Here is a 25,811-nt window from a genome sequence, read left to right as displayed (position 1 = left end):
TAATGTATAAATAAGAAATTTCTCTAAATTTATTATGTGCAGAATGGAATTCTAGTGCTCTCATTTAGTGTTCCTCCTTTCCCTGAATTATAGTGTAGAGGCTATATTAGAAAATCAAAAGGTAGTTCAGTTAAGCTTGCAATTAGAGCCCAGGTGGTGAGTCCCAAGTATGTTCTTCCAAAGCCACTGGAAGTCTTGATAAACTGATACTATCTCACCATGTGTTTATTTAACTGGTTTAACTTTCTAGGGTTATTTTATTACCAAGTCCATAGGTGGTATCTCACTGTTGTCTTCCATGTTACTGGAGTTGAGCTCCCTTTCATAGTCTTCTTTAGGTGGTCTTAGTTTGGCAAGATTTTCATCATGAAATCCAGCTGTATTATCTCAGGCTGTGGTTGCTCAGTCTGCACCATCAATCACTGTATTCTCAGGGATGACCTCAAATGTATTCAGATTGCAACAAGCCACAGTGATGCAACCACTTGTCAGTATTACATTTCATTCCACATATGCTTTTGATACAATAACATTATGATTTCCCATTTTTCATGGCTTGGGAATAACAGCCAACTTCAAAATCATTATTGGTGCCAATGATCATAGGTTTCAGGTCTGGATCATCAGCATTAGGGGTGATATTATCAAGGTAAGCATTTATGATAAGCACCTGTTCTTCAAATAGGTTACTTCACCCACTATTAGCCTGACTTCTGCAATAATTTGTGCTTTAGAGTGAATCACTGTCCTAGGTCCTGTAGTTATATCACCCCAGGTTTCACTTTCTACATACACAACTGCTCCAGGAGGAATCTTTACTCTTTTGAGCCTTCTCTGCCATGGTCTGGCCCCTGTCTCTCATGGACTTATTTTTTTAAATGTTTACCATAGCATATAATGCATGTTTTGTATTTTCATTACTGATATAAAATTTCCTTTAAATGGAGTTGAGTAAAAGATGATACAATATATAGGAAATATTAAGAAATACGTGGGTTTTGAGTATATCTTGTAAAGCTTAAAGTTGTAAGACATGCACAACTGAGGTGCTATTAAAAACACTGTGCTAAAGTCAGGCTTTATGGGTACTTTGCTAGATAGCAGGTGGGCTGCTAAAAATATTTTTGTTAATGAGATTATCCTAGAAAGCCTCACAGTACACAAAAAGTTTGCTTGAAAGCTGATCTCAAAAGTTATAGAAATTATACCTCAAAAATAGTATCCACTATATCAAGTCCTTATTACAAGTGTGCATTTTTCCTATCTGTGTTGCCTATAAAATATTTACTATGACAGCAAATAGTTCTGCCCACGGTATTTACACAAGTGTTCTTTACCCTGGATATTCAAAGATCAATGAAACATTGTTTGTCATAGTCATAGATTTCACAACTGTATGTTGGAAGCAGACAAATAAAAACAAACATAGACGCTGAGATATAAATGGGTACACACTGTAGTGGGAATACTAAGGAATACTGTGTAGTGGCACAGGGAAAGTGAGCCAGAGAAATTGACAGAGAAGGAGTATCCCAAAATCCCAAAATGGAGGAGAGTTGTCCATTCCTTGCTAAGGTTGAGGTATTCATTTGTACATCTTTCATCTTTACTTTCATCTTTGATTTCACATTCTTGGTTTTGTCAGTGTAAACCTAAATAAAATATACCTCTATAATTTTTATAAATTTATTTTTTATTGGTGTTCAATTTGCCAACATATAGAATAGCACCCAATGCTCATCCCATCAAGTGCCCCCCTCAGTGCCCATCACCCAGTCACTCCCACCCCCTGCCCACCTCCCCTTCCACCACCCCTAGTTCGTTTCCCAGAGTTAGGAATCTCTCCTAACTCTGGGTCTCTATTTATTTCTCATTCTGTCTCCCTCCCTGATATTTCCCACTCATTTTTCTCCTTTCCCCTTTATTCCCTTTCACTATTTTTTATATTCCCCAAATGAATGAGACCATATAATGTTTGTCCTTCTCCGACTGACTTATTTCACTCAGCATAATACCCTCCAGTTCCATCCACGATGAAGCAAATGGTGGGTATTTGCCGTTTCTAACGGCTGAGTAATATTCCATTGATAAATAGACCATATCTTCCTTATCCATTCATCGTTCGATGGACACTGAGGCTCCTTCCACAGTTTGGCTATTGTGGACATTGATGCTATAAACATCAGGGTGCAGGTGTCCAGGCGTTTCATTGCATCTGTATCTTTGGGGTAAATCCCCAGCAGTGCAATTGCTGGGTGGTAGGGCAGATCTATTTTTAACTCTTTGAGGAACCTCCACACAGTTTTCCAGAGTGGCTGCACCAGCTCACATTCCCACCACCAGTGCAAGAGGGTTCCCCTTTCTCCACATCCTCTCCAACATCTGTTGTTTACTGCCTTGTTAATTTTCCCCATTCTCACTGGTGTGAGGTAGTATCTCATTGTGGTTTTGATTTGTATTTCCCTGATGGCAAGTGATGCAGAGCATTTTCTCATCTGCTTCTTGGCCATAGGGGTCCTTTCTGCTTCCACACAAATCTTAAGATGATTTGTTCCAACTCTCTGAAGAAAGTCCATGGTATTTTGATAGGGATTGCTTTAATGTGTAAATTGCCCTGGGTAACATTGACATTTTCACAATATTAATTCTTCCAGTCCATGAGCATGTAATATTTTTCCATCTCTTTGTGTCTTCCTCAATTTCTTTCAGAAGTGGTCTGTAGTTTTTAGGGTATAGATCCTTTACCTCTTTGGTTAGGTTTATTCCTAGGTATCTTATGCTTTTGGGTGCAATTGTCAATGGGATTGACTCCTGAATTTCTCTTTCTTCAGTCTCATTGTTAGTGTACAGAAATACCACTGATTTCTGGGCATTAATTTGTATCCTGCCACCCTGTCGAATTGCTGTATGAGTTCTAGCAATCTTGGGGTGGAGTCTTATGGGCTTTCTATGTAGAATATCATGTCATCTGCAAAGAGGGAGAGTTTGACTTCTTCTTTGCCAATTTGAATGCCTTTTATTTCTTTTTGTTGCCTGATTGCTGAGGCTAGGACTTCTAGTCCTATGTTGAATAGCAGTGGTGAGAGTGGACATCCCTGCCGTGTTCCTGATCTTAGGGGAAATGCTCCCAGTGTTTCCCCATTGAGAATTATATTTGCTGTGGTATTTTCCTAGATGGCTTTTAAGATGCTGAGGAATGTTCCTCTATCCCTACACTCTGAAGAGTTTTGATCAGGAATGGATGCTGTATTTTGTCAAATGCTTTCTCTGCATCTATTGAGAAGATCATATGGTTCTTGTTTTTTCTCCTGTTGATATGATCTATCACGTTGATTGCTTTACAAGTGTTGAACCAGCCTTGCATCCCGGGGATAAATCCCACTTGGTCATGGTGAAAAATCTTTGGGATACAGAAAAGCAGTCCTGAGGGGGAAATGCTTTGCAATACAAGCATCCATCAAAAAACTGGAAAGAACTGAAATACAAAAGGTAACCTTGCACCTAAAAGAGTTGGAGAAGGAACAGCAAATAAAACTTTCACCCAGCAGAAGACAGTTAATTAAAAAAAATCGAGCAGAATTATATCTTCTTTATCCAATTATCTGTTGATGGACATCTCGATTCTTTCCACAGTTTGGCTATTGTGAACATTGCTGCTATAAACATTGGGGTGCAGGTGCCCCTTCAGATCACTACATTTGTATCTTTGGGGTAATTACCTAGTAGTGCAATTGCTGGGTTGTAGGGTAGCTCTATTTTTAAACTCTTGAAAAAACTCCACACTGTTTTCCAGAGTGGCTGCACCAGCTTGCATTCCCACCAACAATGCAAGAGGTTTATCCTTTCTCCACATCCTGGCCAACATTTGTTTCTTGTCTTTTTAACTTTAGCCATCCCAACTGGTATAAGGTAATATCTCATTGTGTCTTTGATTTGTATTTCCCTGTTGCCAAGTGATGTATTTGTGGTCTTTTTAGATTTTTTCTTGTGGTTGATTTCTAGTTTCAAAGCATTGTGGTAAAAAAAAAAAATGCATGGTATGACTTCAATCTTCTTCATTTGTTTAAACTTGTTTTTTGGGGCTAATATGTGATCTATTTAGGAGAATGGTCCATGCGCACTTGAAAATAATGTATATTCTTCTGTTTTAGGGCAGAATGTTCTGAATATTTCTGTTAAATCCATCTGGTCCAGTGTGTCACTCAAAGCCACTGATTCCTGGCTGATTTTCTGTTTGGACGATCTATTCATCAATGTATATGTGGTGTTAAAGTCTCCTATTATTATTGTATTTCTATCAATTGTTTCCTTTATGTTTGTTATCAATGGTTTTATGTACTCGGGTGCTCCTATGTTGGGTGCATAACTATTTACAATTGTTACATCATCTTGGATTGTCCCTATTATTATTATACAGTAATATAAATTCATTTCTTGTTAAAATCTTTTTTTTTTAAGATTTTATTTATTTACTCATGAGAGACACAAACAGAGAGAGGCAGAGACACAGGCAAAGGGAGAAGCAGACTCCATGCAGGGAGCCCAACATGGGACTTGATCCCAGGTCTCCCAGATCACACCCTGGGTGGAAGGTGGTGCTAAATCGCTGAGCCACCCGGGCTGCCCTAATGTTAAAGTCTGTTTTGTCCAGCATAAGCATTGCTACTTGCGTTTTCTTTTGACATCCATTTGCATAATAGATGTTTCTCCATTCTCTCACTTTCAATATGGAGATGTCTTTAGGTCTAAAATGAGTCTCTTGTAGGCAACATAGAGATTGGTCTTGGTTTTTAAAATACATTCTGTCACCCTATGTCTTTTGATTGGAACATCTAGTTCATTTACATTTGAATTACTTATGGATAGATCTTTATTTTATTTCTATTTTGTTACTTGTCTTACCAGTGCTTTTGTAATTTTTCCTTGATCCTTTCTTCTCTTGTTCTCTTTCACATTTTGTTTTTTTTTTTGTTTTTTTTTAACTTTCTTTAGTGATATACTTGGTTTCTTTCTCTTTATTCTTTTCTTATCTATTACTGGTTTTAGATTTGTGGTTACTATTAAGTTTTTGTATATAACATCTTCTGCATGTAGCAGTCTATATTAAATTGATGGTCACTTAAGTTTGAATCCATTCTTTACTCATCTCATCCCCACATTTTGGGTATATGGTGTCATATTTTCCATTGTTTTATTTTATGAATCCCTTGACTAATTTTTACAGAAATATTTATTTTTACTGATTTTGTGGGGTTTATAAAATTTTTATACTATAACTTATGATCTTACCTTCCCACTCAGAGTCTTCTTTTTTAAAGATTTTATTTTTTTTAAGATTTTTATTTATTCATGAGAGACACACACAGAGAGAGAGGCACAGACACAGGCAGAGGGAGAAGCAGGCTCCATGCAGGGAGCCTGAGGTGGGACTCAATCCTGGGTCTCCAGAATCACACCCTGGGCTGAAGGCAGGCGCTAAACCACTGAGCCACCCAAGCTGCCCAGATTTTTTTTTTTATTTATGAGAGAGAGAAAGAATGAGTAGGAGGGGGAGCAGAGGGAGAGGGAGAAGCAAATTCCCCACTGAGCATGGAGCCTGATGTGGGGATCAATCCCAGGACCCCGGGATCATGACCTGAGCCGAAGGCAGACATTTAACCAACTGAGCCACCCAGGCACCCCATCCACTCAAAGAGTCCTCTTTAATATTTCTTATAGAGCTGGTTTCATGCTCATGAACTCCTTTAGTTTTTGCTTGTCTGAGAATCTCTTTGTCTCTCCTTCTATTGTGAATGATAACTTTGCTGAATAAAGTATTCTTGGCTGAAGATTTGTCCCTTTTGGCACTTTGAATATATCATCCACTCCTTTCTGGCCTGCAAAGTTTGCTGAAAGATTTGCTGATAGCCTTATAGGATTTCCCTTGTATATAAGTGTCTTCTTCTCTCTTGCTGCTTTTAAATTTTTTCTTTAGTACTAGTTTTTTGCCGTTTTGGTTACTATGTGTCTTGGTGTGGAGCTTTTTGTGTTGTTTTTTTTGGGAATCTCTGTACCTCCTGAACCCTGATATCTATTTCCTTCCCCAGATTAGGGAGATTTTCAGCTATTATTTCTTCAAATAAATTTGCTTCCCCCTTTTCTTTCTCTTCGCCTTCTGGGATCCCTACAATATGCATATAATTATGCTTGAGTCACTGAGTTCACTAAGACTATTTTTCATTTGCATAATTATTCCTCTCATTCACTCAGCTTGATTAGTTTTTATTACTCTGTCTTCCAGGTCATTATTTAATTCATTTGCTTCATCTAGCCTCCTATCTATTTTATCAAGTGTATTTTAAATTTCATTTATTGTGTTCTTCATCTCTGATTGGCTCTTTTTTATCTCTTTGTTAAGTTCTCACTGATATCTTCCACTCTTTATCAAGTCTGGTGCGTATCTTTATGACCATTACTTTAAGTTCTCTATCAGGTGTATTACTTTTATCCATCTTGGTTGGGTCTCTTGCTGTGATTTTGTTCTGTTCTTTCATTTAGGATATATTCCTCTGTATCCTCATTTTGTCTACCACTTCTGTTTCTTTATTTTAGAAAAGTCAGCTATGTCTTTTGCTCTTGAAAGGAATGGCCTTATGAAAAATAGGTCCTATTCTGCCCTGCAGTGCAGTATCCTCTGTTCCCTAGGACCTGGAACTTCAGGGAGTGTCTCCTGTGTGTATTGTGTGCCTTCTGTAGAGTTCTGGCTGGTTTTTCCTTCAGTCCAGTTGTCTTCTGTGGCTCTCTTTGCCTACTATGAGCTGTGTTTGTTTCCTGGTGAAGGTGGCATGTGTTTTAACAAGATATACACCAGTCTGATTGCTAAGTGAGACCTGCCACCACCACCACTGGAACTGAATTCTCATAAAACATGTGGATCAGGAGATTAAGTGTTGGTGGGATTTATGCAGGTCTTCTGGGGGAGGGGTCCACAGTGCTGGAACTGAGGCAAGTATGACTAGGAAGGGTATATCCACAGAAGCATGAGGAGCAGGTTTTGGTGTAAGTTAGGGAGTGAGTATAGGCACCATGCTGGTTCCCACGGGTGGCTTTGTGTTTATGCTGGGTGTGTTGGGGAGGAACATGGCATGTGCCAGCTCCTTTGTTCCTGGAGGGATCTCCCCTGATCCCTAATTCTCTGGATCACACTCTGAGATGAGTAAATCATTCTCCCTCTTGTCTGCCCCCACTGTGTTTCAAACTGCTACTTCCAGTCTGTATCTCTGTGAGCTGTTTGTCCTACTGTCTCTTCAAGGGTGGGAACTCAGCATTCTATTGCCCTCAGGGCTCTCCTAGAGCAGATCCTGCAGATTTGCTCCCAAACCATGTCTTCACCCTTCTACCTTCTTTAATGTGACCTGTTCTGTACTTTTAGTTGCAGAATTTGTTCTGCCACTCTTCAGTTCATATTCTGGTTTATTTATGCTGATGTGAGTGTTACCTAGTCGTATCTGTAGGATGAGGCAAGCTTAGGATCCTTCTGCGCCACTATCTTCCTAGCATCTCTCCTGTATAGATATTATCTTCATCTCATTTGGGCAAATGTCAAGGAGTTTAATTGATCGATCATGTTATATGGTAATGTGTAGTTTTGTGAGAAATTGCCAAACTATTTTCCAAATTGGCTGTACTATTTTGCATTCCCATTCTCACTGGTAATGGATGAGAATTCCTGTTGTTCCACATCCTTGCCAGCATTTGGCAGTGTTTTGGATTTTTGACATTTTGATAAGTTTGTAGTGGTTTCCCATTGTTATTTTAATTTGCAGTTCGCTAAAGAACTATAATGTTGAGCATCTTTTCACATGCTTATTTGCCATCTGTATCTCTTGTTTGGTGAGATATTTGTTCATATCTTTTGCCTATATTTAATTAGGTTGTTTGTTTTGTTCTTGTTGAGTTTTTTCTCTGTATGTTTTAGATGCCAGACCTTTATTTGGATATGTATTTTGCAAAAATTTTCTCCCAGCCTCTGGTTTGTCTTTGAATTCTCTTAAGAGTGAGTTTTGCAAAAAGAACTATGCTACAATCCAGCAAGTATACTACTAAGTATTTACACAAAGAATATAAAAATACTAACTCAAAAGTATACATGCACCCCAATGTTTGTAGCAGTATTATTTACAATGGCCAAATTATGGAAACAGCCCAAGTATCCATCGATTGATGAATGGATAAAGATGTGGTATATATGTACACAATGGAATATTACTCAGCTATCAAAAAGAATGAAATCTTGCCATTTGTAATATCATGGATGGAGCTAGAGAGTATTATGCTAAGCAAAATAAGTTAGAGAAAGACAAATACCATATGATTTCACTCAAGTGTAGAATTTAAGAAATATAATAATCATAGGGGGAAAAGGAGAGAGAGGCAAACCAAGAAACAGATTCTTTACTATAGAGAGCAAAACTGATTATTACCAGAGTAGGGGGCTAGGTGGTGGGGGATAGATTAAATAGGTGATGGGATTTAAGGAGTACACTTGTGATGAACACTGGGTGATATATATAAGTGTTAAATCACTATATTATACACCTGAAACTAATATTACACTGTATGTTAACTAACTGGAATTTAAATAAAAACTTTTTAAAAAGAAAAAAGTGTTTTGCAGAGCACATGTGTTTAATTTTAACTGACTCTAAGTTATTAGTTTTTTCTTTCATAGATTGCACATTTGGTATTGTATCTAAAATATGATTTCCAAACCCAAGGTCACCCAGATTTTTCCTATGTTATCTTCTGAGAGTTTCATAGCCTTGTGTTTTGCTTTTAGATCTATGGTCCAGTTTAGGTTAGTTTTTGTGAAAGATGTAAGGTCTTGTCTACATTTATTTAGTTTGAAAGTGGATGTCCAGTTGTTCTAACACCATTTGTTGAGAAGACTGTATTTTTCCATTAAATTACCTTTGCTCCTTAATCAAAGATCATTTTTGTATATTTTTATGGGTGTATTTCTTGGCTCTCTTCTGTTCCATATATCTCTTTTAATTATTTTTCCAATACTATACTGTCTTGATTACTGTAGGTTTATGGGAAGATTTGAAGTTAGATAGTACCAGCCCTCCAACTTCTTTTTTCTTCAATATTGTGTTGACAATTCTTATTTTTTGTCTTTGAACATAAATATAAAATCATGTTTTCAATATCTGCAAAATAACTTACTCTTACTTTGATTAGAATTACATTGAATCCATAAATCAAATTGGGAAGAACAGATGTCTGGACTATTGAATTTTCCTATATGTATATATGGAATATTTCACCATTTATTTAGTTCTTTGATTTTTCATCAGAGTTTTGTAGTTTTCCACACATAGATCCTATACATATTTCTCTAGATTTATACATTTCACTTACAGACTTAATACAATCCCAGTGGAACTCAACATAACCATGTTAATATGCCCCTATTAGAATAACATTGAAAGAATATATAATTTAAGAATAGAAAATCTGGTTGGCTCAGTGGTTGAGTGTCTGCCTTTGGCTCAGGTTGTGATCCTGGGATCCGGGGATTGAGTCCCACATGAGGCTCCCTTCGAGGACCCTGCTTCTCCCTCTGCCTATGTCTCTGTGTCTCTCACGAAAAAATAAATAAAATCTTTTAAAAAAAGAATAGTACTATATGTTGGCAAATTGAACTCCAATAAAAATATACAGGAAAATAAAATAAAAAAGAATAGTAAAATCATTTTTAAGAGCATAGCATTCCAATGTTTGGATTTACAATTATTAAATATTTCATTAATATTGCTTAAGTATTATTTCCTAATTATTTGAACTTTAACTCCCATCTTTTATCTTCACCAACAAGGAGAGAGACAAGAGCAATCATCACATTTGCTTTTGTAACAGAAATTTTATCTATGGTTAAAGGGGTTAATGCTTAACATTGCCTAGGATCAAAGAAAAGGAATGGGTCATCCAACATTGGTAAAGAACAAGTCTATGCACTAGGCCCCAGGTTAAGCATTTCCTCTTCCTTAATTCTCATAACATCTTGCTATTAATGCCAATTATATAAATGGAAACCAAAAGTTGGAGTGGAGTTAGGATTTGAGTTCAAGTTTTTCTAGATCCTTAGCACTACCATCATGACTTATATAAAGAATTATTTCATTGACTGCTGGTTTTTTATTATGGCATTTTTAGTGGCACATAGAGTTTACAGCTTGGATATGATCCTCACCTGCTTAAAAACACTAGATTCCCCGAACTGTGTTTGCTGTGTTTTTTTTTTTTTATGCTGTGTTGTTTTTTATTCTTCTGCATGATATAATTAATAATCTAGACCTTTATCCTAGTATAGATCTGTATTCTAATCACATTTCTACCAGTTAATAGTTGTGTAACCTTGGACCAACTGTTTAAGTAGTTGGAAACTCAGTTCCCTTGGCATTCATAAAACTTCATAAAGTGACTCAGAAAAAGAGAATATTTTGTTTTGCCATGAGTCCATGCAACCATTTTGATAAACTCTGCATGTCCACAAAGAATTCAATGACATTTTGGGTAATAATAATATTATTGTATTGCCTATATTGTGTGATGTTAGGTGTATTATTACCCAGCCTAGTGTAGAATGTGAAGAAACAAATTTGGCCCGCATCTAGCCACATTCGAATCAAAGCCTCAAATAAAAATAATCAAGTTAGGGGTATCTGTGTGGCTCAGTCAGTTAAACATCTGCCTTCGGCTTAGGTCATGATCCGAGGGTCCTAGAATTAAGCCCCACATCGGACTCCCTGATCAGTGTGGAGTCCGCTTCTCCCTCCCCGTCTGCCTCTGCTCCTGCTCATGTTCTCTCTCTCTCTCTCAAATAAATAAAAATCTTTTTTAAGATTTTATTTATTTATTCATGAGAGATACACAGAGAGAGGCAGAGACACAGGCAGAGGGAGAAGCAGGCTCCTCGCAGGGAGCCTGATGTGAGACTTGATCCCAAGGCTGGGATCATGCCCTGAACCAAAAGGTAGATGCTCAACCATTGAGCCACTTAGGCGTCCCCAAAATCTTTGAAATAATAGAAATAAGCAAGTTAAAAATTATAATATAGGAAAATCTGAATTCTCTCTAAGCATCTTAGTAATTTCCATGGAACTGGTGGGTATAAGCTTTGAAAAGAACTTCCAAATGGAATCATATCACCTTGCAGAGTAAGAGACCAAGAATGTATTTGATTAACTAGAATACACTAACACCAAGTATATGTTAGGTACTGCGCTAGGTATGGAGAACACAGAGATGAAGCATATAGAAATCCTGTCTTCAAGATGCTCAGAGAAGAATTGGGGGGAGAAACATACACAGATAAATAAATCATAACCTTTCTTCATTATCAATTCTGTGCCATGTAAATTTACAAATATATAGATATAGATGTTTTCATTCTTTTTTAAAAATTTTCTAAGAGATTTTATTTATTTATTCATGAGAGACAGAGAGAGAGAGAGACAGAGACAGAGACACAGGCAGAGGGAGAAGCAGTCTCCATGCAGGGAGCCTGACATGGGACTCGATACTGATCCCAATCCCGGGTCTCCAGGATCACACCCTGGGCTGAAGGCGGCGCTAAAGTGCTGAGCCACCTGGGCTGCCCCAGATGTTTTCATTCTTTGAAAAAAATTCTCTTTTAAAATAAAACTTAACTCTAAGGTTAAAAACTAAGAATACAAAATTATGTTATAAAATATTCTTAATGAAATTAAGCTTCAGTATAAGTAATAGTAAGCCAATTATGTGTATTATACTATTATATATAATTTCATTATATATTTATTGTATATTATATATATTATTTGTATAGGTATCAGTGATAGAGGGTAGATAGCTAGTGAGTGCTGGATATGGGACTTTACATTTAAGTATGCTTGACACTAAGCTGATCCTTTTTCTGCTTATTATGGCAACACTTTACTTATTCCATATGTAGTGGCATGTATAATTCCCAATGAGACAGTTATCCTCAAAGGGATTCACATTTTGAAAATCCAGGCACACAGCAAGCCTTAGCATCCCCATAAAGGGCAAGGTCACTGTCAGTCAAAACTCAGATAAGTAATGTGCTAAAACCAACAGGTCATTTGTAGATATCCTGACTTTTGTGTGTGTTAAGAAGGAGCAGAGAGCTTGGGAAGTGAGAACCACAATATTGGGCCCTTCTATGGAAGGCAGATATTTTACCCAGTATGAAGGGTTATGAAGCTGCAGTGGCCTCTATGTTTCTGCCATCTTAGTAAAGTCTAGTGCTAAGAGATCAGTTCTTCAGAAACAGTTGTTGTCTGGGAAAGGGAAGATGAAAGACCTAGCTCAGAGCCTTGAACCGTCATAGCTAGACAAACCTTTCACCTCCAGGGTTCCCATATGAGGAAGTACCAGAAAAAGGTTTTTTAGAGACTTTAACAGATTTTAAGTAGAGCCAAAAGAGCTATGGAACATGTTTTGGTAGCTAGAAATGAAACATATTGCAGGTTGGAGTCAAGAGACCCAGAATTGAAGACTGACTCTACTATTAGCTACCTGGGTGGTATTAATTTTAGAACAGTCCCTGATACATTGTATTCACTCGGTAATATTCATCAAATGAATATGTTTGCCCAACTAGACCAAGAGACCCTTGAAATTAGGGAGCCTATTTCACTGGTTTTTGTAAATTCAGCATCCAGTTTACTGTCTAAATCCTGTTAAGCACCAGTAAATTTTGAGTTAATCACTATTTTGTAAGTAACATTGATAAGAAAATCATTTGCCCAATGTGGACATAGCACCAAAGATATTATTGATGTAGGCACCAGTTATTTTGCTTTTATGTATAGATATGAAGCAAACCCTTCTAATAAGATGTGAATTTTTGAAGACAAAAATATCTGACTCATTATCTTTGGCATTCCACATGGTAACTAGTATTTAATAGTACATGTAAGAATTTACTGCAACTTTCCTTGATCTCAATCATTCTAGTGTCACTCTTAATGGTTTTTACTTTATCTGTGCACAGTCTGTACTTTTACTTAATATGTTTTTGTTTTGTTGAAAGAAAAATATCTTTTAAAATGAATCATAGCTCTAAGATTAAAAACTAAGAACACAACATAATGTTATAAAATATTTTAAAATGAAATTAAGATTCAGTACAAGTAATAATAACCTGGTGATATGCATTATACTAAGTACTTTATATATCTTCTCTCTTTCAATCATTATGATAGCGCTTCTACAAAATATTTTTCCCATTACCACAGATGAGATTAAGGCTCAAAGAAGTTAGGAATAGTCTAGGGTCACACAAAGACACAAAAGACAAAGGGAAAAACAAAAACTCTGACTCAAGTTTTTTGGGTGCTAAAGCCCACTTGGAGTACACTGTGGCAGTTTCCCAATTATTCCTAAGTGCTTCCTCCTGATCCCTTTCCCCCTTTTCTCACTGATTCAGCCCTCTGGTTTTCAGGCCATCTCTTCTTCATACTTTCAGCAATTTCTCATTCCACAGGCCATTCCCCAGGTCCTCTGGCTCACTGCCTGTGCATCTAACATTGAAGCATACTAGAACAGAGGAAAATGGATATTTTTAAGTCTTTCTGAGAACATAAAGCAATTGTTATTTACACCTTCCTGAGAACTATTAAGGAGTGACCATCTGAGAAGGGCTCTTTGTGATCTAGTTTCTGGGTATGAGAATGCAGATAGAGGCCTGAAAGAGAGAAGGAACTTGTCCTCCTTGTACAAAGAACTGGAGGAGGAGATGGAGCCTGGAAGATAGAGGTTTCTGGAGGGAGGCAGGGACAGTGAGCTATGGGCTGCAAGAACTGTAGGAGATAAGGGAAGATACAGAACTCAGCTCATGGTAGGCACCCACTAAATGTCCTTGGGTTTTAAGTAGGTAAATTATGGTGAATTGTGTAATGAGGAAATTTCTTTCCAAGTTGAAGCTGTGAGCAGGAACTCTGCCTGTGTGTTCACAAAAATCTTTCCTGTGTTTTCAGAAGCTGAGTAGATAGATCAAGAAAACTTGAGACAGCAGTGATTTAAGGTGAGACAGGATTCAACAAATAATGGGTCTAGGGCTGGTAATCAAAGCCAAGAGATAGAATATGCAGTAAGAGGAAGAGGGAGAGGAATGATATCATTTATTGGCACCCTCCCTCCACCATGTCAGGTATTTTATGTATATTATTCCATGAAATTTTCAGATCCAATCTGCAAAGCAGATGTCCCCCACACACACATGACAGATGAGAAAATAGGTTCAGAATACCTATGAAGGAATTAGCAATCCACTAAAGTGGCATAAAGGTGATTTTAAATAGAAAATATCTGAATAAACAGCAGTCATAGAAACATTTAAATTTAAGTAGAATCTACCAAAAATACAACTGCTATTGACCTGTCCCTCCCAGGAATTTTCCTGATTAAAGGAGAACTGACCATTAGTACCAGAAGGTATGAATTCAGCTTCTATAACCCCCTCTCCAAAAATAAAACACACACACACATACTCACACACACATGGAAATGTTGAGCCTAGAAGGAGATGGACTAACCATTGTCATTAGCATCAAAAAACCTGACAGAACCTTGCATGAATTTCCCACTGAAGTCCTAACCTCTCTCCCTTTTGTTAAGTTGGTATATATACCTTTGTTTCTGGCTATTCATTGAGTTACTCATTACTGAGTGCTCCCACTTATGCATGCATTTTCTCCTGTTAATCTATTTATTGCCATCTAATTTACAGGCCTTGACTATTTAAACCTAAATTAGAGGAAAAAACTTTCCTCCCAACAACTAAATGTCTTACCCAGGTCCACACAGATTGCAAATAGCAGGGCACAGGATTTTACCTCTTGTCATTTGTGCCTTAAAGAAAAATTTTATGGATTTTAGAGTAGAAATGTGTATTTGATGAAGGCCTCTCTACCTCCTTGGCAGAGAGCAATGTGATTCCCTGGAACAGACCCTAGAGCAACCACAGAACTGACCCAGGACATATCCAAGTTCCTTAGACTCACATAATCATCGTCTATGTTACAGCTCCCAAACCTGATGAAGCTGAAGCAAACTATGTGAGTGGATGGGCCATAGAAATAACCTGTGTGCTGGCAATTTTTCTTTAGTCAAACTCAGAGCAGAGTGACAGTTAAGGCCAGTAATGGTCACTTTCCATAAATATCTTTATGCTAGAATATTCTGGAGGAGTCAGAATTTCTGAGAAAAGGCTGACTTGAGATGGGAACGTGTCAGAACAGCCAGGATAGTCTTTGGATTTAGTGAGATTATGCTATGTAACTGAGGACAAGTCACTTAATATCATTGAGCCTCAGTGCTATAAAATGTACATGCTCTTATCTACTTCAAGAATCTTGTGGAGAACAGGTGTAATATTGGCCAAGAGTTTACCACAGCTGATTAAGCTTATAATATTAGTAGCTCTGGTCTTGATTACCCTTTTTAAAATTCTAATACACTTTGAAGATACCTTTATGTGTATTTGCATATATATGGCATTATATAACACACAAGTGTGCTACATGTGCACAAATAATGTTCTTTGTCTTGGTAACACACTATTTTTTGAAATCCACAGAATGCAGTCAGAAGGTTTTATCAGGGAAACATATTCCTTGGGTACTACTATAAGATTTGAGAGAAATACAATATCATCATTACCTACCACCACCAACTTAATCAAAGATTCTTCTATACTACTTTATTTTTTAAGATTTTATTTTATTTACTCATGAGAGATACAGAGCGAGAGAGAGAGGGGCAGAGACACAGGCAGAAGAAGAAGCAGGCTCCAAGCAGGGAGCCCGACATGGGACTCAATCCCGGGTCTCCATGATCACGCCATGGGCTGGCTGCAGGCGGCGCTAAACCGCTGCGCCACCAGGGCTGCCCTTCTATACTACTTTAAACTTATAACAATAGTCACTATTATGTTTGAGTAAGTCCCCCAGTAAGGCTAAACCTTATATGTGATCTATGAAATATATAAATATTGGAAGTCACACATTGTTTTATTTCTAAATTTTTGCTTTTGTTGTACTTTCTTATTTCTAGTTATTAAAAAGATAAACCAATATTTTAGAAGCATAGAAAAAGAACAGAATATTATTTGTAGAAAAGAAGAAAAAGCCACTATGGAAAATAATATGGTGGCTCTACAAAAAAATAAAAATAAAACTACCATATGATCCAGTATCCTGTTTCTGATTATTTATCTGAAATAATTGAAACCAGGATCTCAAAAACATATCAGCACTCTTATATTCATTGCCAAGTGTAAAACAACATACATGTCTATCCACAGATAAATGAATAAAGAAAATGTGATAGATCTCAAAAGAAAATTCTGCAGTATGTGACAACATGGAGAAAACCTGAGGACATTATGCTAATTGAAATAAGCCAGTCACAGAAAGACGAATACTGCAAGATTCCACTTACATGAGTTGTCTAAAGTAGTCAAATTCATAGAATCAAAGACTGGAATTATGGTTGCCGGGGTAAGGGGAAGGGAAAACAGGGGAGTTATTAATCAACAGGCATAAAGTTTCAGTCAAGTAAGATGAATAAATTAAAGATCTCATCTGAAACATTCTACTTATAATCAACAATAATGCATTATACACTTCAAATTTTGTTCAGAGGATAGATCTTGTCAAGTGTCCTTATGATGATAAAATCAAATTTTAAAAATACTTTATAGTTTTCAGACTACATGTCTTTTAGCTCTTTGGTTAGGTTTAATCCTAGCTATCTTACTTTTTTGTGCAATTATAAATGGGGTTGATTACTCCATTTCTCTTTCTGCTGCTTCATTATTGGTGTATAGAAACGCAACAGATTTCTGTACATTGATTTTGTATCCTGTGACTTTACTGAATTCGTGTATCGGTTCTAGCAGTTTTTTGGTGGCATCCTTTAGATTTACTATATAGAATATCATATCACCTGCAAATAATGAAAGTTTTATTTCTTTGCTGATTTGGATGCCTTTCATTTCTTTTTGTTGTCTGCTGAAGCTAGGACTTCCAATACTATGTTGAATAATGGTGATTAGAATGGTCACCTCTGTCTTGTTCCTGACCATAGAGGAAAAGTTTTCATTTTTTCCCCATTGAGGTTGATATTAGCTGTGGGTTTTTCATATATGGCCCTTATTATGTTGAGGTATGTTCCCTCTAAACCTATTTTGTTGAGGTTTTTATAAAATCATGAATGGATGTTGTACTTTGTCAAATGCTTTTTCTTTATCTATTAGAAAAGATCATATGGTTCTTATCCTTTCTTTTATTATGTGGTGTGTCATGTTGATTGATTTGTGAATATTGAAATACCTTTGCAGTCCAGAATAAATCCCACTTCATAGTGGTGAATGATTTTTAAAAATGTATTGTTGGATTTGGTTTGTTAGCATTTTATTGAGAATTTTTGCATCCATGTTCATCACAGATATTGGCCTGTAGTTCTCTTTCAGTAGAGTCTTTATCCAGTTTTGATATCAGGATAATAGTGGCCTCATAGAATGATTCTGGAAGTTTTCCTTCCTTTTTTTTTTTAATTTTTTTTTTATTTATTTATGATAGTCACAGAGAGAGAGAGAGAGAGAGGCAGAGACACAGGCAGAGGGAGAAGCAGGCTCCATGCACCGGGAGCCTGATGTGGGATTCGATCCCGGGTCTCCAGGATCGCGCCCTGGGCCAAAGGCAGGCACCAAACCGCTGCGCCACCCAGGGATCCCGGAAGTTTTCCTTCCATTTCTATTTTTTTGAATAGTTTGAGAAGAATAGTTTGAGAAAGAATAGTTTAACTCTTCTTTAAATATTTGATAGAATTCCCCTGTGATTCCATGTGGTCCTGGACTTTTGTTTCTTGGGAGTTTTTTGATTACTGATTCAATTTATTTGCTGTTTGTTCAGATTTTCTATTTCTTACTATTTCAGTCTTAGTAGTTTATATATTTCAAACCAAGAAACAGACTCTTTTCTTAAGATTTTATTTATTTATTTGAGAGAGAGAGAGAATGAACCAGGAGAAGGAGCAGAGGGAGAGGGAGAAGCCAACTCTCTGCTGAGCAGAGATCCTGCTAAGGGGTTTGATCCCAGGACCCTGGGATCATGACCTGAGCTGAAGGCAGCTGCTTAACCAACTGAGCCACCCACGTGCTCACTACCCCACTTTTTAGATTTTATTTGAAATAGACTGTTAACTATAGAGAACAAACTGATGGTTACCAGAGGGGAAATGGAAGGGGGTGATATAGGTGATGGGGATTAAGGAATGCACTTATGATGAGCACTAGGTGATGTATGGAAGTACTGAATCACTGTATTGTACACTTGAAATTAATATTACATTGTATGTTAGCTAACTGTAACTTAAATAAAAACTTAAAAAATACTGTAAAAATCATGTAATCAGAACTTTCATGGAAGAGGTTGTGGTGAGCAAAGTAAAGTTCATAATGGCACCACTCACTGTGGACAAAATTGAAAGACAAAGCAAAGATGAACTTTCAGCTTTTCTGTGTGGCTTTTTATATTATCAGTAATGCTCTTGCCATGGTCCAAGTTTTTTTTTTTTCAGAAAGGCAAATCAAGACAGTACTCTTCCCCCTCTAGATGAGGGATCAATATTAGAGAAAAAAATTAAAATAAATTAAAAAAGGAAAAAAATCTCCCTCTTTCTACCTCCATATATGAACAGTGTTAATTTAATTTAGTTCTTCCTGGTTTTCTTTCTTCTTGGTGGTGGGGGATAACACACATAAGTGAAGTGAAAAACAAAGACAAAAAAAATTAAATTTCCTTACTACTTACAGCACACTGACAAGTCCTTGAAACAGCACAGTGACATTCCTCTAGGAACTCAGCTGCCTTGATGTCAATGCTTTGCTAAGGGCAAAAGACAATCTTAGCTTAACATTATCCCTACCCACCCCCAGGATTTTAAAAGTCTACCCTAACATATAAAAAAAATTCCTTTAGAAATTTCCCTTATCTCAACCCACAAGATACTTGTTGGCAATCACCCCCCAGGCGTATGATCCACCAATACACATCTGAAGGGTCTCATGACTAAGGTTTTATTAGACAGTAATAAATGAGATTTTCCTAAAAAATAGCTAGCTCCCTCAGGGTTCTGGAAACCTTGCTTCCAAAATTTGCTATAGACTTATGCTATCCCTAACCCCCTCCCAACTTGAATGTATATTATGGGCCACTCTTTATTATCCCAGTGCAGCTATCTCTGCCCAGGGGTCCTGTCTCTGTGCTTTAATAAAACCACCTTTTTGTACCAAAGACTTCTGAAGAATTCCTTCTTGGTCATTGGCTCTGAACCTCAACATCTTTCCTACATCACAGGAAGTGCACAAAACAATGAATTAATGCAAAGTAAGTACAAATGTAACCACCCAAGTCAAAAAATATGAAGGTCTCTAATTCTTAGGTACTTTTTGATTTCAATTTTTATAGTTATCATGAATGCTGTAATAAGTTCCTTCTCTACAAAGATTTTAATAAAACTCCTTTGGCAGCAAAACATCTAATAGAATTCAGATTGTGTCAATGTATATGCATGTATATGTCAGTGTGTGTATACATCCGACCTATTCTGTTTAAATATATCTACATACTTTAGAGATGCTGAATAAATACTTATAAATTTATTTATTTGAAAAAGAACATTTATAGTGATTCAGCAATTCCATACACCACCTGGTTCTCATCACGGACAAGTATATTCCAGAAACTAATAGAACAATGTATTTTAACTAACTGGAATTAAAATAAAAACCTAAAAAGCCAAAAAATTAAAAATAAAAAAATTATTTTCTAATACTAAAATGAATACATAAGACTTATAGAAAATAAGAGAAATTTCAAAATAAGAAAATTATCATATTTTTGCTATTTTAACCAACCTGCAGTATGTAACATAGTAATTAAAATTTAGATCACAGATTTACATTTCTAGAATTATAGAAAATTATATTGCTTAGACCAACTCTCTCAATGAAAACAGTTCAAAATACTATGGTAAATAAAATTGTGATCTATACTTTTGGGAATATTTTGGTGGCAATTATTAATCATAATTTGGATTATAATTCAATGTCAGAAAGCCAATTCAGAAGCACAATTATAAAGCTACCGGTGGCTCTGGAAAAAAGCATAAAGGATTCAAGAGACATCATGACTGCAACATTTATATCTAATCAGACCAAAATTTAAAATTAATTAAATGAGATGCAATCCAAACTGGAGGTCCTAACAACAAGGGTTAGCGAGGTAGAAGAATGAGGGAGTCACACAGAAGACAAGTTGATGGTAAGGAAGGAAGCTGAGGAAAAAAAGATAAAAACAATTAAAAGATCATGAGGATAGGTTAAGGGAAATAAATGACAGCTTCAGAAGGAAAAATCTATATTTAATTGGGGTTCCAGAGGACGCCGAAAGGGACAAAGGACCAGAAAGTGTATTTGAAAAAATCATAGCTGAGAACTTCCCTAACTTGGGGAGGGAAACAGGCATTCATATTCAGGAGATAGAGATATACCCCCCTAAAATCAATAAAAACCATTCAACACCCAGACATTTCATAGTGAAACTTGCAAATTCCAAAGTAAAGAGAAGATCCTTAAAGCAGCAAGAGACAAGAGATCCCTAACCTTCATGGGGAGAAGTATTAAGTTTTTGGTTGTGTTTTTTTTTATTCTTTTTTTTAAGATTCCATTTATTTATGAGAGAGAGAGAGAGAGAAAGAGAGAGAGAGAGAGAGAGAGAGAGAGATGAGACACAGGCAGAGGGAGAAGCAGGCCCCATGCAGGGAGCCCGACAGGGGACTCGATCCCAGGACTCCAGGATCGCGCCCTGGGCCAAAGCCAGGCGCTAAACCACTGAGCCAGCTAGGGATCCCCCAAGAAGTATTAGGTTAACATCAGACCTCTCCACAGAGACCTGGTGGGCCAGAAAGGGATGGCAGGATATATTCAGGGTCCTAAATGAGAAGAACATGCAACCAAGAATACTTTATACAGCAAGGCTGTCATTCAGAATAGAAGGAGAGATAAAGAGCTTCCAAGATAGGCAGAAACTGAAGGAATATGTGACCACCAAACCAGCTCTACAAGAAATATTAAGGAGGATTCTATAAAAGAAATACGAAGTCCAAGGAAACGATCCAAAAAACAAGGACAGAATAGGTATTATGACGGCACTAAATTCATATCTTTTAACAGTAACTCTGAACGTGAATGGGCTTAATGACCCCATCAAAAGACACAGGGTTTCAGACTGGATAAAAAAGCAAGACCCATCAATTTGCTGTCTATAAGAGATTCATTTGAGACCTTAGGACACCTCCAGCCTGAAAATGAAAGGTTAGAGAACGATTTACCATTCAAATGGTCCTCAAAAGAAAGCAGGGGTAGCCATCCTCATATCAGATAAATTAAAGTTTATCCCAAAGATTGTAGTAAGAGATGAAGAGGGACACTATATCATACTTAAAGGACATATCCAATAAGAGGACCTAACAATCATGAATATTTATGCCCTGAATGTGGGAGCTGCCAGTATATCAATCAATTAATAATCAAAGTTAAGAAATACTTAGAAAATAATACACTAATACTGGGAGAATTGAACACGGTGCTTTCAGCAATTCATAGATCATCTAAGCACAACATGTCCAAAGAAACAAGAGCTTTAAAGGATACACTGGACCAGATGGATTTCACAGATATCTACAGAACTTTACATCCAAACGCAACTGAATACACATTCTTCTCGAGTGCACATGGAACTTTCTCCAGAATAGACCACATACTGGGTCACAAATCAGATCTTAACTGATACCAAAAGATTAGGATGGTCCCCTGCATATTTTCAGACCATAATGCTTTGAAACTAGAACTCAATCACAAGAAGAAATTTGGAAAGATTTCAAACACGTGGAGGTTAAAGACCATCCTGCTAAAAGATGAAAGGGTCAACCAGGAAATTAGTGAAGAATTGAAAAGATTCATGGAAACTAATGAGAATGAAGATACAACCATTCAAAATATTTGGAATACAGCAAAAGCAGTCCTGAGGGGGAAATACATCTCAATGCAAGCAACCATCCAAAAACTGGAAAGAACTCAAATACAAAAGCTAACCTTGCACCTAAAGGAGCTAGAGAAAAAAAAGCAAATAGATCCTACACCGAACAGAAGGAGAGAGTTAATAAAGATTTGAGCAAAATTTAATGAAATTCAGACCAGAAGAACTACGGAACAGATCAACAAAACCAGGAGTTGGTTCTTTGATAGAATTAATAAGATAGATAAACCATTAGCCAGCCTTATTAAAACAAAAGAAAAAAGACTCAAGTTAATAAAATCACGAATGAAAAAGGAGAGATCACCACCAATGCCAAGGAAATACAAATTATTTTAAAAACGTATTATGAGCAGCTTTATGCCAATAAATTAGGCAATCTAGAAGAAATGGGCATATTTTTGGAAAACCACAAACTAGCAAAACGGGAACAGGAAGAAATAGAAAAACTGAACAGGCTAATAACCAGGGAGGAAATTGAAGCAGTCATCAAAAACCTGCCAAGACACAAAAGTCCAGGTCCAGATGGCTTCCCAGGGGAATTCTATCAAATGTTTAAAGAAGGAACCATACCTATTCTACTAAAACTGTTGGGAAAGATAAAGATGGAGTACTTCCAAACTCATTCTATGAGTCCAGCATCACCTTAATTCCAAAAGGAGACAAAGACCCCACCACAAAGGAGAATTGTAGACCAATATCCCTGATGAACACAGTTGCAAAAATTCGCAACAAAATACTAGCCAATAGGATCCAACAATACATTAAGAATATTATTCACCATGACCAAGTGGGATTTATCCCCGGGATGCAAGGCTGGTTCAATAAAGCAATCAATGTGATTGATCATTTCATAAAGAGTAAAAACAAGAACCATATGATCCTCTCAATAGATGCCGAGAAAGCATTTGACCAAATACTGCATGCATTCCTGATCAAAACTCTTCAGAGTGTAGGGATAGAGGGAACATTCCTCAGCATCTTAAAAGCCATCTATGAAAAGACCACAACAAATATCATTCTCAAGGGGGAAACACTGGGAGCCTTTCTGTAAGATTAGGAACACAACAGGGATGTGCACTCTCACCATTGCTATTCAATATAGGACTAGAAGTCCTAGCCTCACTAATCAGGCAACAAAAATAAATAAGTAAGTAAATAAATAAATAAATAAATAAATAAATAAATAAATCCAAATTGGCAAAGAAGAAGTCAAACTCTCCCTCTTTGCAGATGACATGATACTGTACATAGAAAACCCAAAAGACTCCACCCCAAGATTCCTAGAACTCATACAGCAATTCGGCAGTGTGGCAGGATACAAAATCAATACCCAGATGTCAGTGGCATTTCTATACACTAACCACGAGACTGAAGAAAGAGAAATTAAGGAGTCAATCCCATTTACAATTGCACCCAAAGGAATAAGATACCTAGGAATGAACCTAACCAATGAGGTAAAGTATGTATACTTTAAAAACTACAGAACACTTCTGAAAGAAATTAGGAAGACACAAAGAGATGGAAAAATATTCCATGCTCATGGATTGGAAGAATTAATATTGTGAAAATGTCAATGTTACCCAGGGGAAATTATACATTTAATGCAATCCCTATCAAAATACCATGGACTTTCTTCAGAGAGTTAGAACAAATCATCTTAAGATTTGTGTGGAATCAGAAAAGACCCCAAACAGCCAGGGGAATATTGAAAAAGAATACCATAGCTGGGGGCATCATAATGCCAGGTTTCAGGTTGTACTACAAGGTTGTGGTCATCAAGACAGTGTGGTACAGGCACAAAAACAGACACATAGATTAATGGAACATAGAGAATCCAGAATTGTACTCTCAGCTTTATGGTCAACTAATATTCGACAAAGCAGGAAAGACTATCGACTGGAAAAAAGACAGTCTCTTCAATAAATGGTGCTGGGAAAATTGGACATCCACATGCAGAAGAATGAAACTAGACCATTCTCTTACACCATACACAAAGACAAACTCAAAATGGATGAAAGATCTACATGTGAGACAAGAATCCATCAGAATCCTAGAGGAGAACACAGGCAACACCATTTTTGAACTTGGCCACAGCAACTTCTTGCAAGATACATCTATGAAGGTAAGGGAAACAAAAGCAAAAATGAACTATTGGGACTTCATCAAGCTAAAAAGCTTCTGCACAGCAAAAGAAACAGTGAAAAAAACTAAAAAGACAACCTACAGAATGGGAGAAGATATTTGCAAATGACGTATCCGATAAAGGGCTAGTTTCCAAGATCTATAAAGAGCTTAACAGCAAAGAAACAAACAATCCAATCATGAAATGGGCAAAAGACATGAACAGAAATTTCACAGAGGAAGACGTAGTCCTGGCCAAGAAGCACATGAGAAAATGCTTCGCATCACTTGCCATCAGGGAAATATTAATTAAAACCTCAATGAGATACCACCTCACACCAGGGAGAATGGTGAAAATTAACAAGACAGGAAACAACAAATGTTGGAGAGGATGTGGAGAAAGGTGAACCCTCTTGCACTGTTGGTGGGAATGTGAACTGGTGCAGCCACTCTGGAAAACTGTGTGAAGGTTCCTCAAAGAGTTAAAAATAGATCTGCCCTTCGACCCAGCAATTGCACTGCTGGGGATTTACCCCAAAGATACAGATGCAGTGAAATGCCGGGACACCTTCACCCTATGTTTATAGCAGCAATGTCCACAATAGCCAAGCTGTGGAAGGAGCCTCGGTGTCCATCGAAAGATGAATGGATAAAGAAGATGTGGTCTATGTATACAATGGAATATTACTCATCCATTAGAAATGACAAATACCCACCATTTGCTTCGACGTGGATAGAACTGGAGGGTATTATGCGGAGTGAAATAAGGCAATCGGAGACGGACAAACATTATATGGTCTCACTCATTTGGGGCATATAAAAATAGTGAAATGGAATAAAGGGGAAAGGAGAGAAAATGAGTGAAAATATCAGTGAGGAGGACAAAACATGAGAGACACCTAACTCTGGGCAACGAACAAGGGGTAGTGGAAAGGGAGGTTGGCGGGGGGTTGGGGTGACTGGGTGATGGGCAGTGAGGGGGCACTTGGCGGGATGAGCACTGGGTTTTATGCTATGTCTTGGCAAGTTTACGCCAATAAAAATGTTTCAAAAAATAAAAAAATAAAAATTAATATTTGAGCAGTTATTCATAACATGTTGCACAGAAAACCATAGTCTGACTAGATTCTGAGTGGCACACCTTAATTTGTAGTTATCTGACCTTTCTGAGTCCTAGCTTATTGAATCGGCATCATATGAGCTACATTCCAAATTTGTTAGGATAATGCAGAATTTGGTGACACATCTAGCACAGAATCTGGTACATAGTGCAAACATAGTTTACGGTAGCTGCAGTCTGATATAATTCACTCCCTGAAGCTTTCCCCAAAGCATTAGAAAGGGATACCAAACAAGATTAGTAGAGAAAATAATTTACTTACCGATAGGATAACGTGTGCTGACAGGCAGAGGCTCTGGGATACTAGTCCCCATGAGGGTACACATAACTCCTAGTGTCATCAAGCAGCTTCAGAAATCTCACATATTGGGACGCCTGGGTGGTTCAGTGGTTGGACATCTGCCTTGAGCTTAGGG

At 37.1% G+C, this 25,811-nt stretch overlaps 1 pseudogene; it reads right to left on the bottom strand.

Moving 5' to 3' along the window:
* Positions 1-260: 260 nt before the first annotated feature.
* LOC140628522 (dynactin subunit 6 pseudogene) lies at positions 261-25,709 on the bottom strand (annotated as a pseudogene).
* Between the last annotated feature and the right edge of the window lie 102 nt (positions 25,710-25,811).

The sequence above is a fragment of the Canis lupus genome, chromosome X (genome assembly GCF_048164855.1).
Source record: "Canis lupus baileyi chromosome X, mCanLup2.hap1, whole genome shotgun sequence".
In the NCBI taxonomy this organism is placed as follows: Eukaryota; Metazoa; Chordata; class Mammalia; order Carnivora; family Canidae; genus Canis; species Canis lupus.
This window is presented reverse-complemented; position numbering and strand designations above follow the sequence as displayed.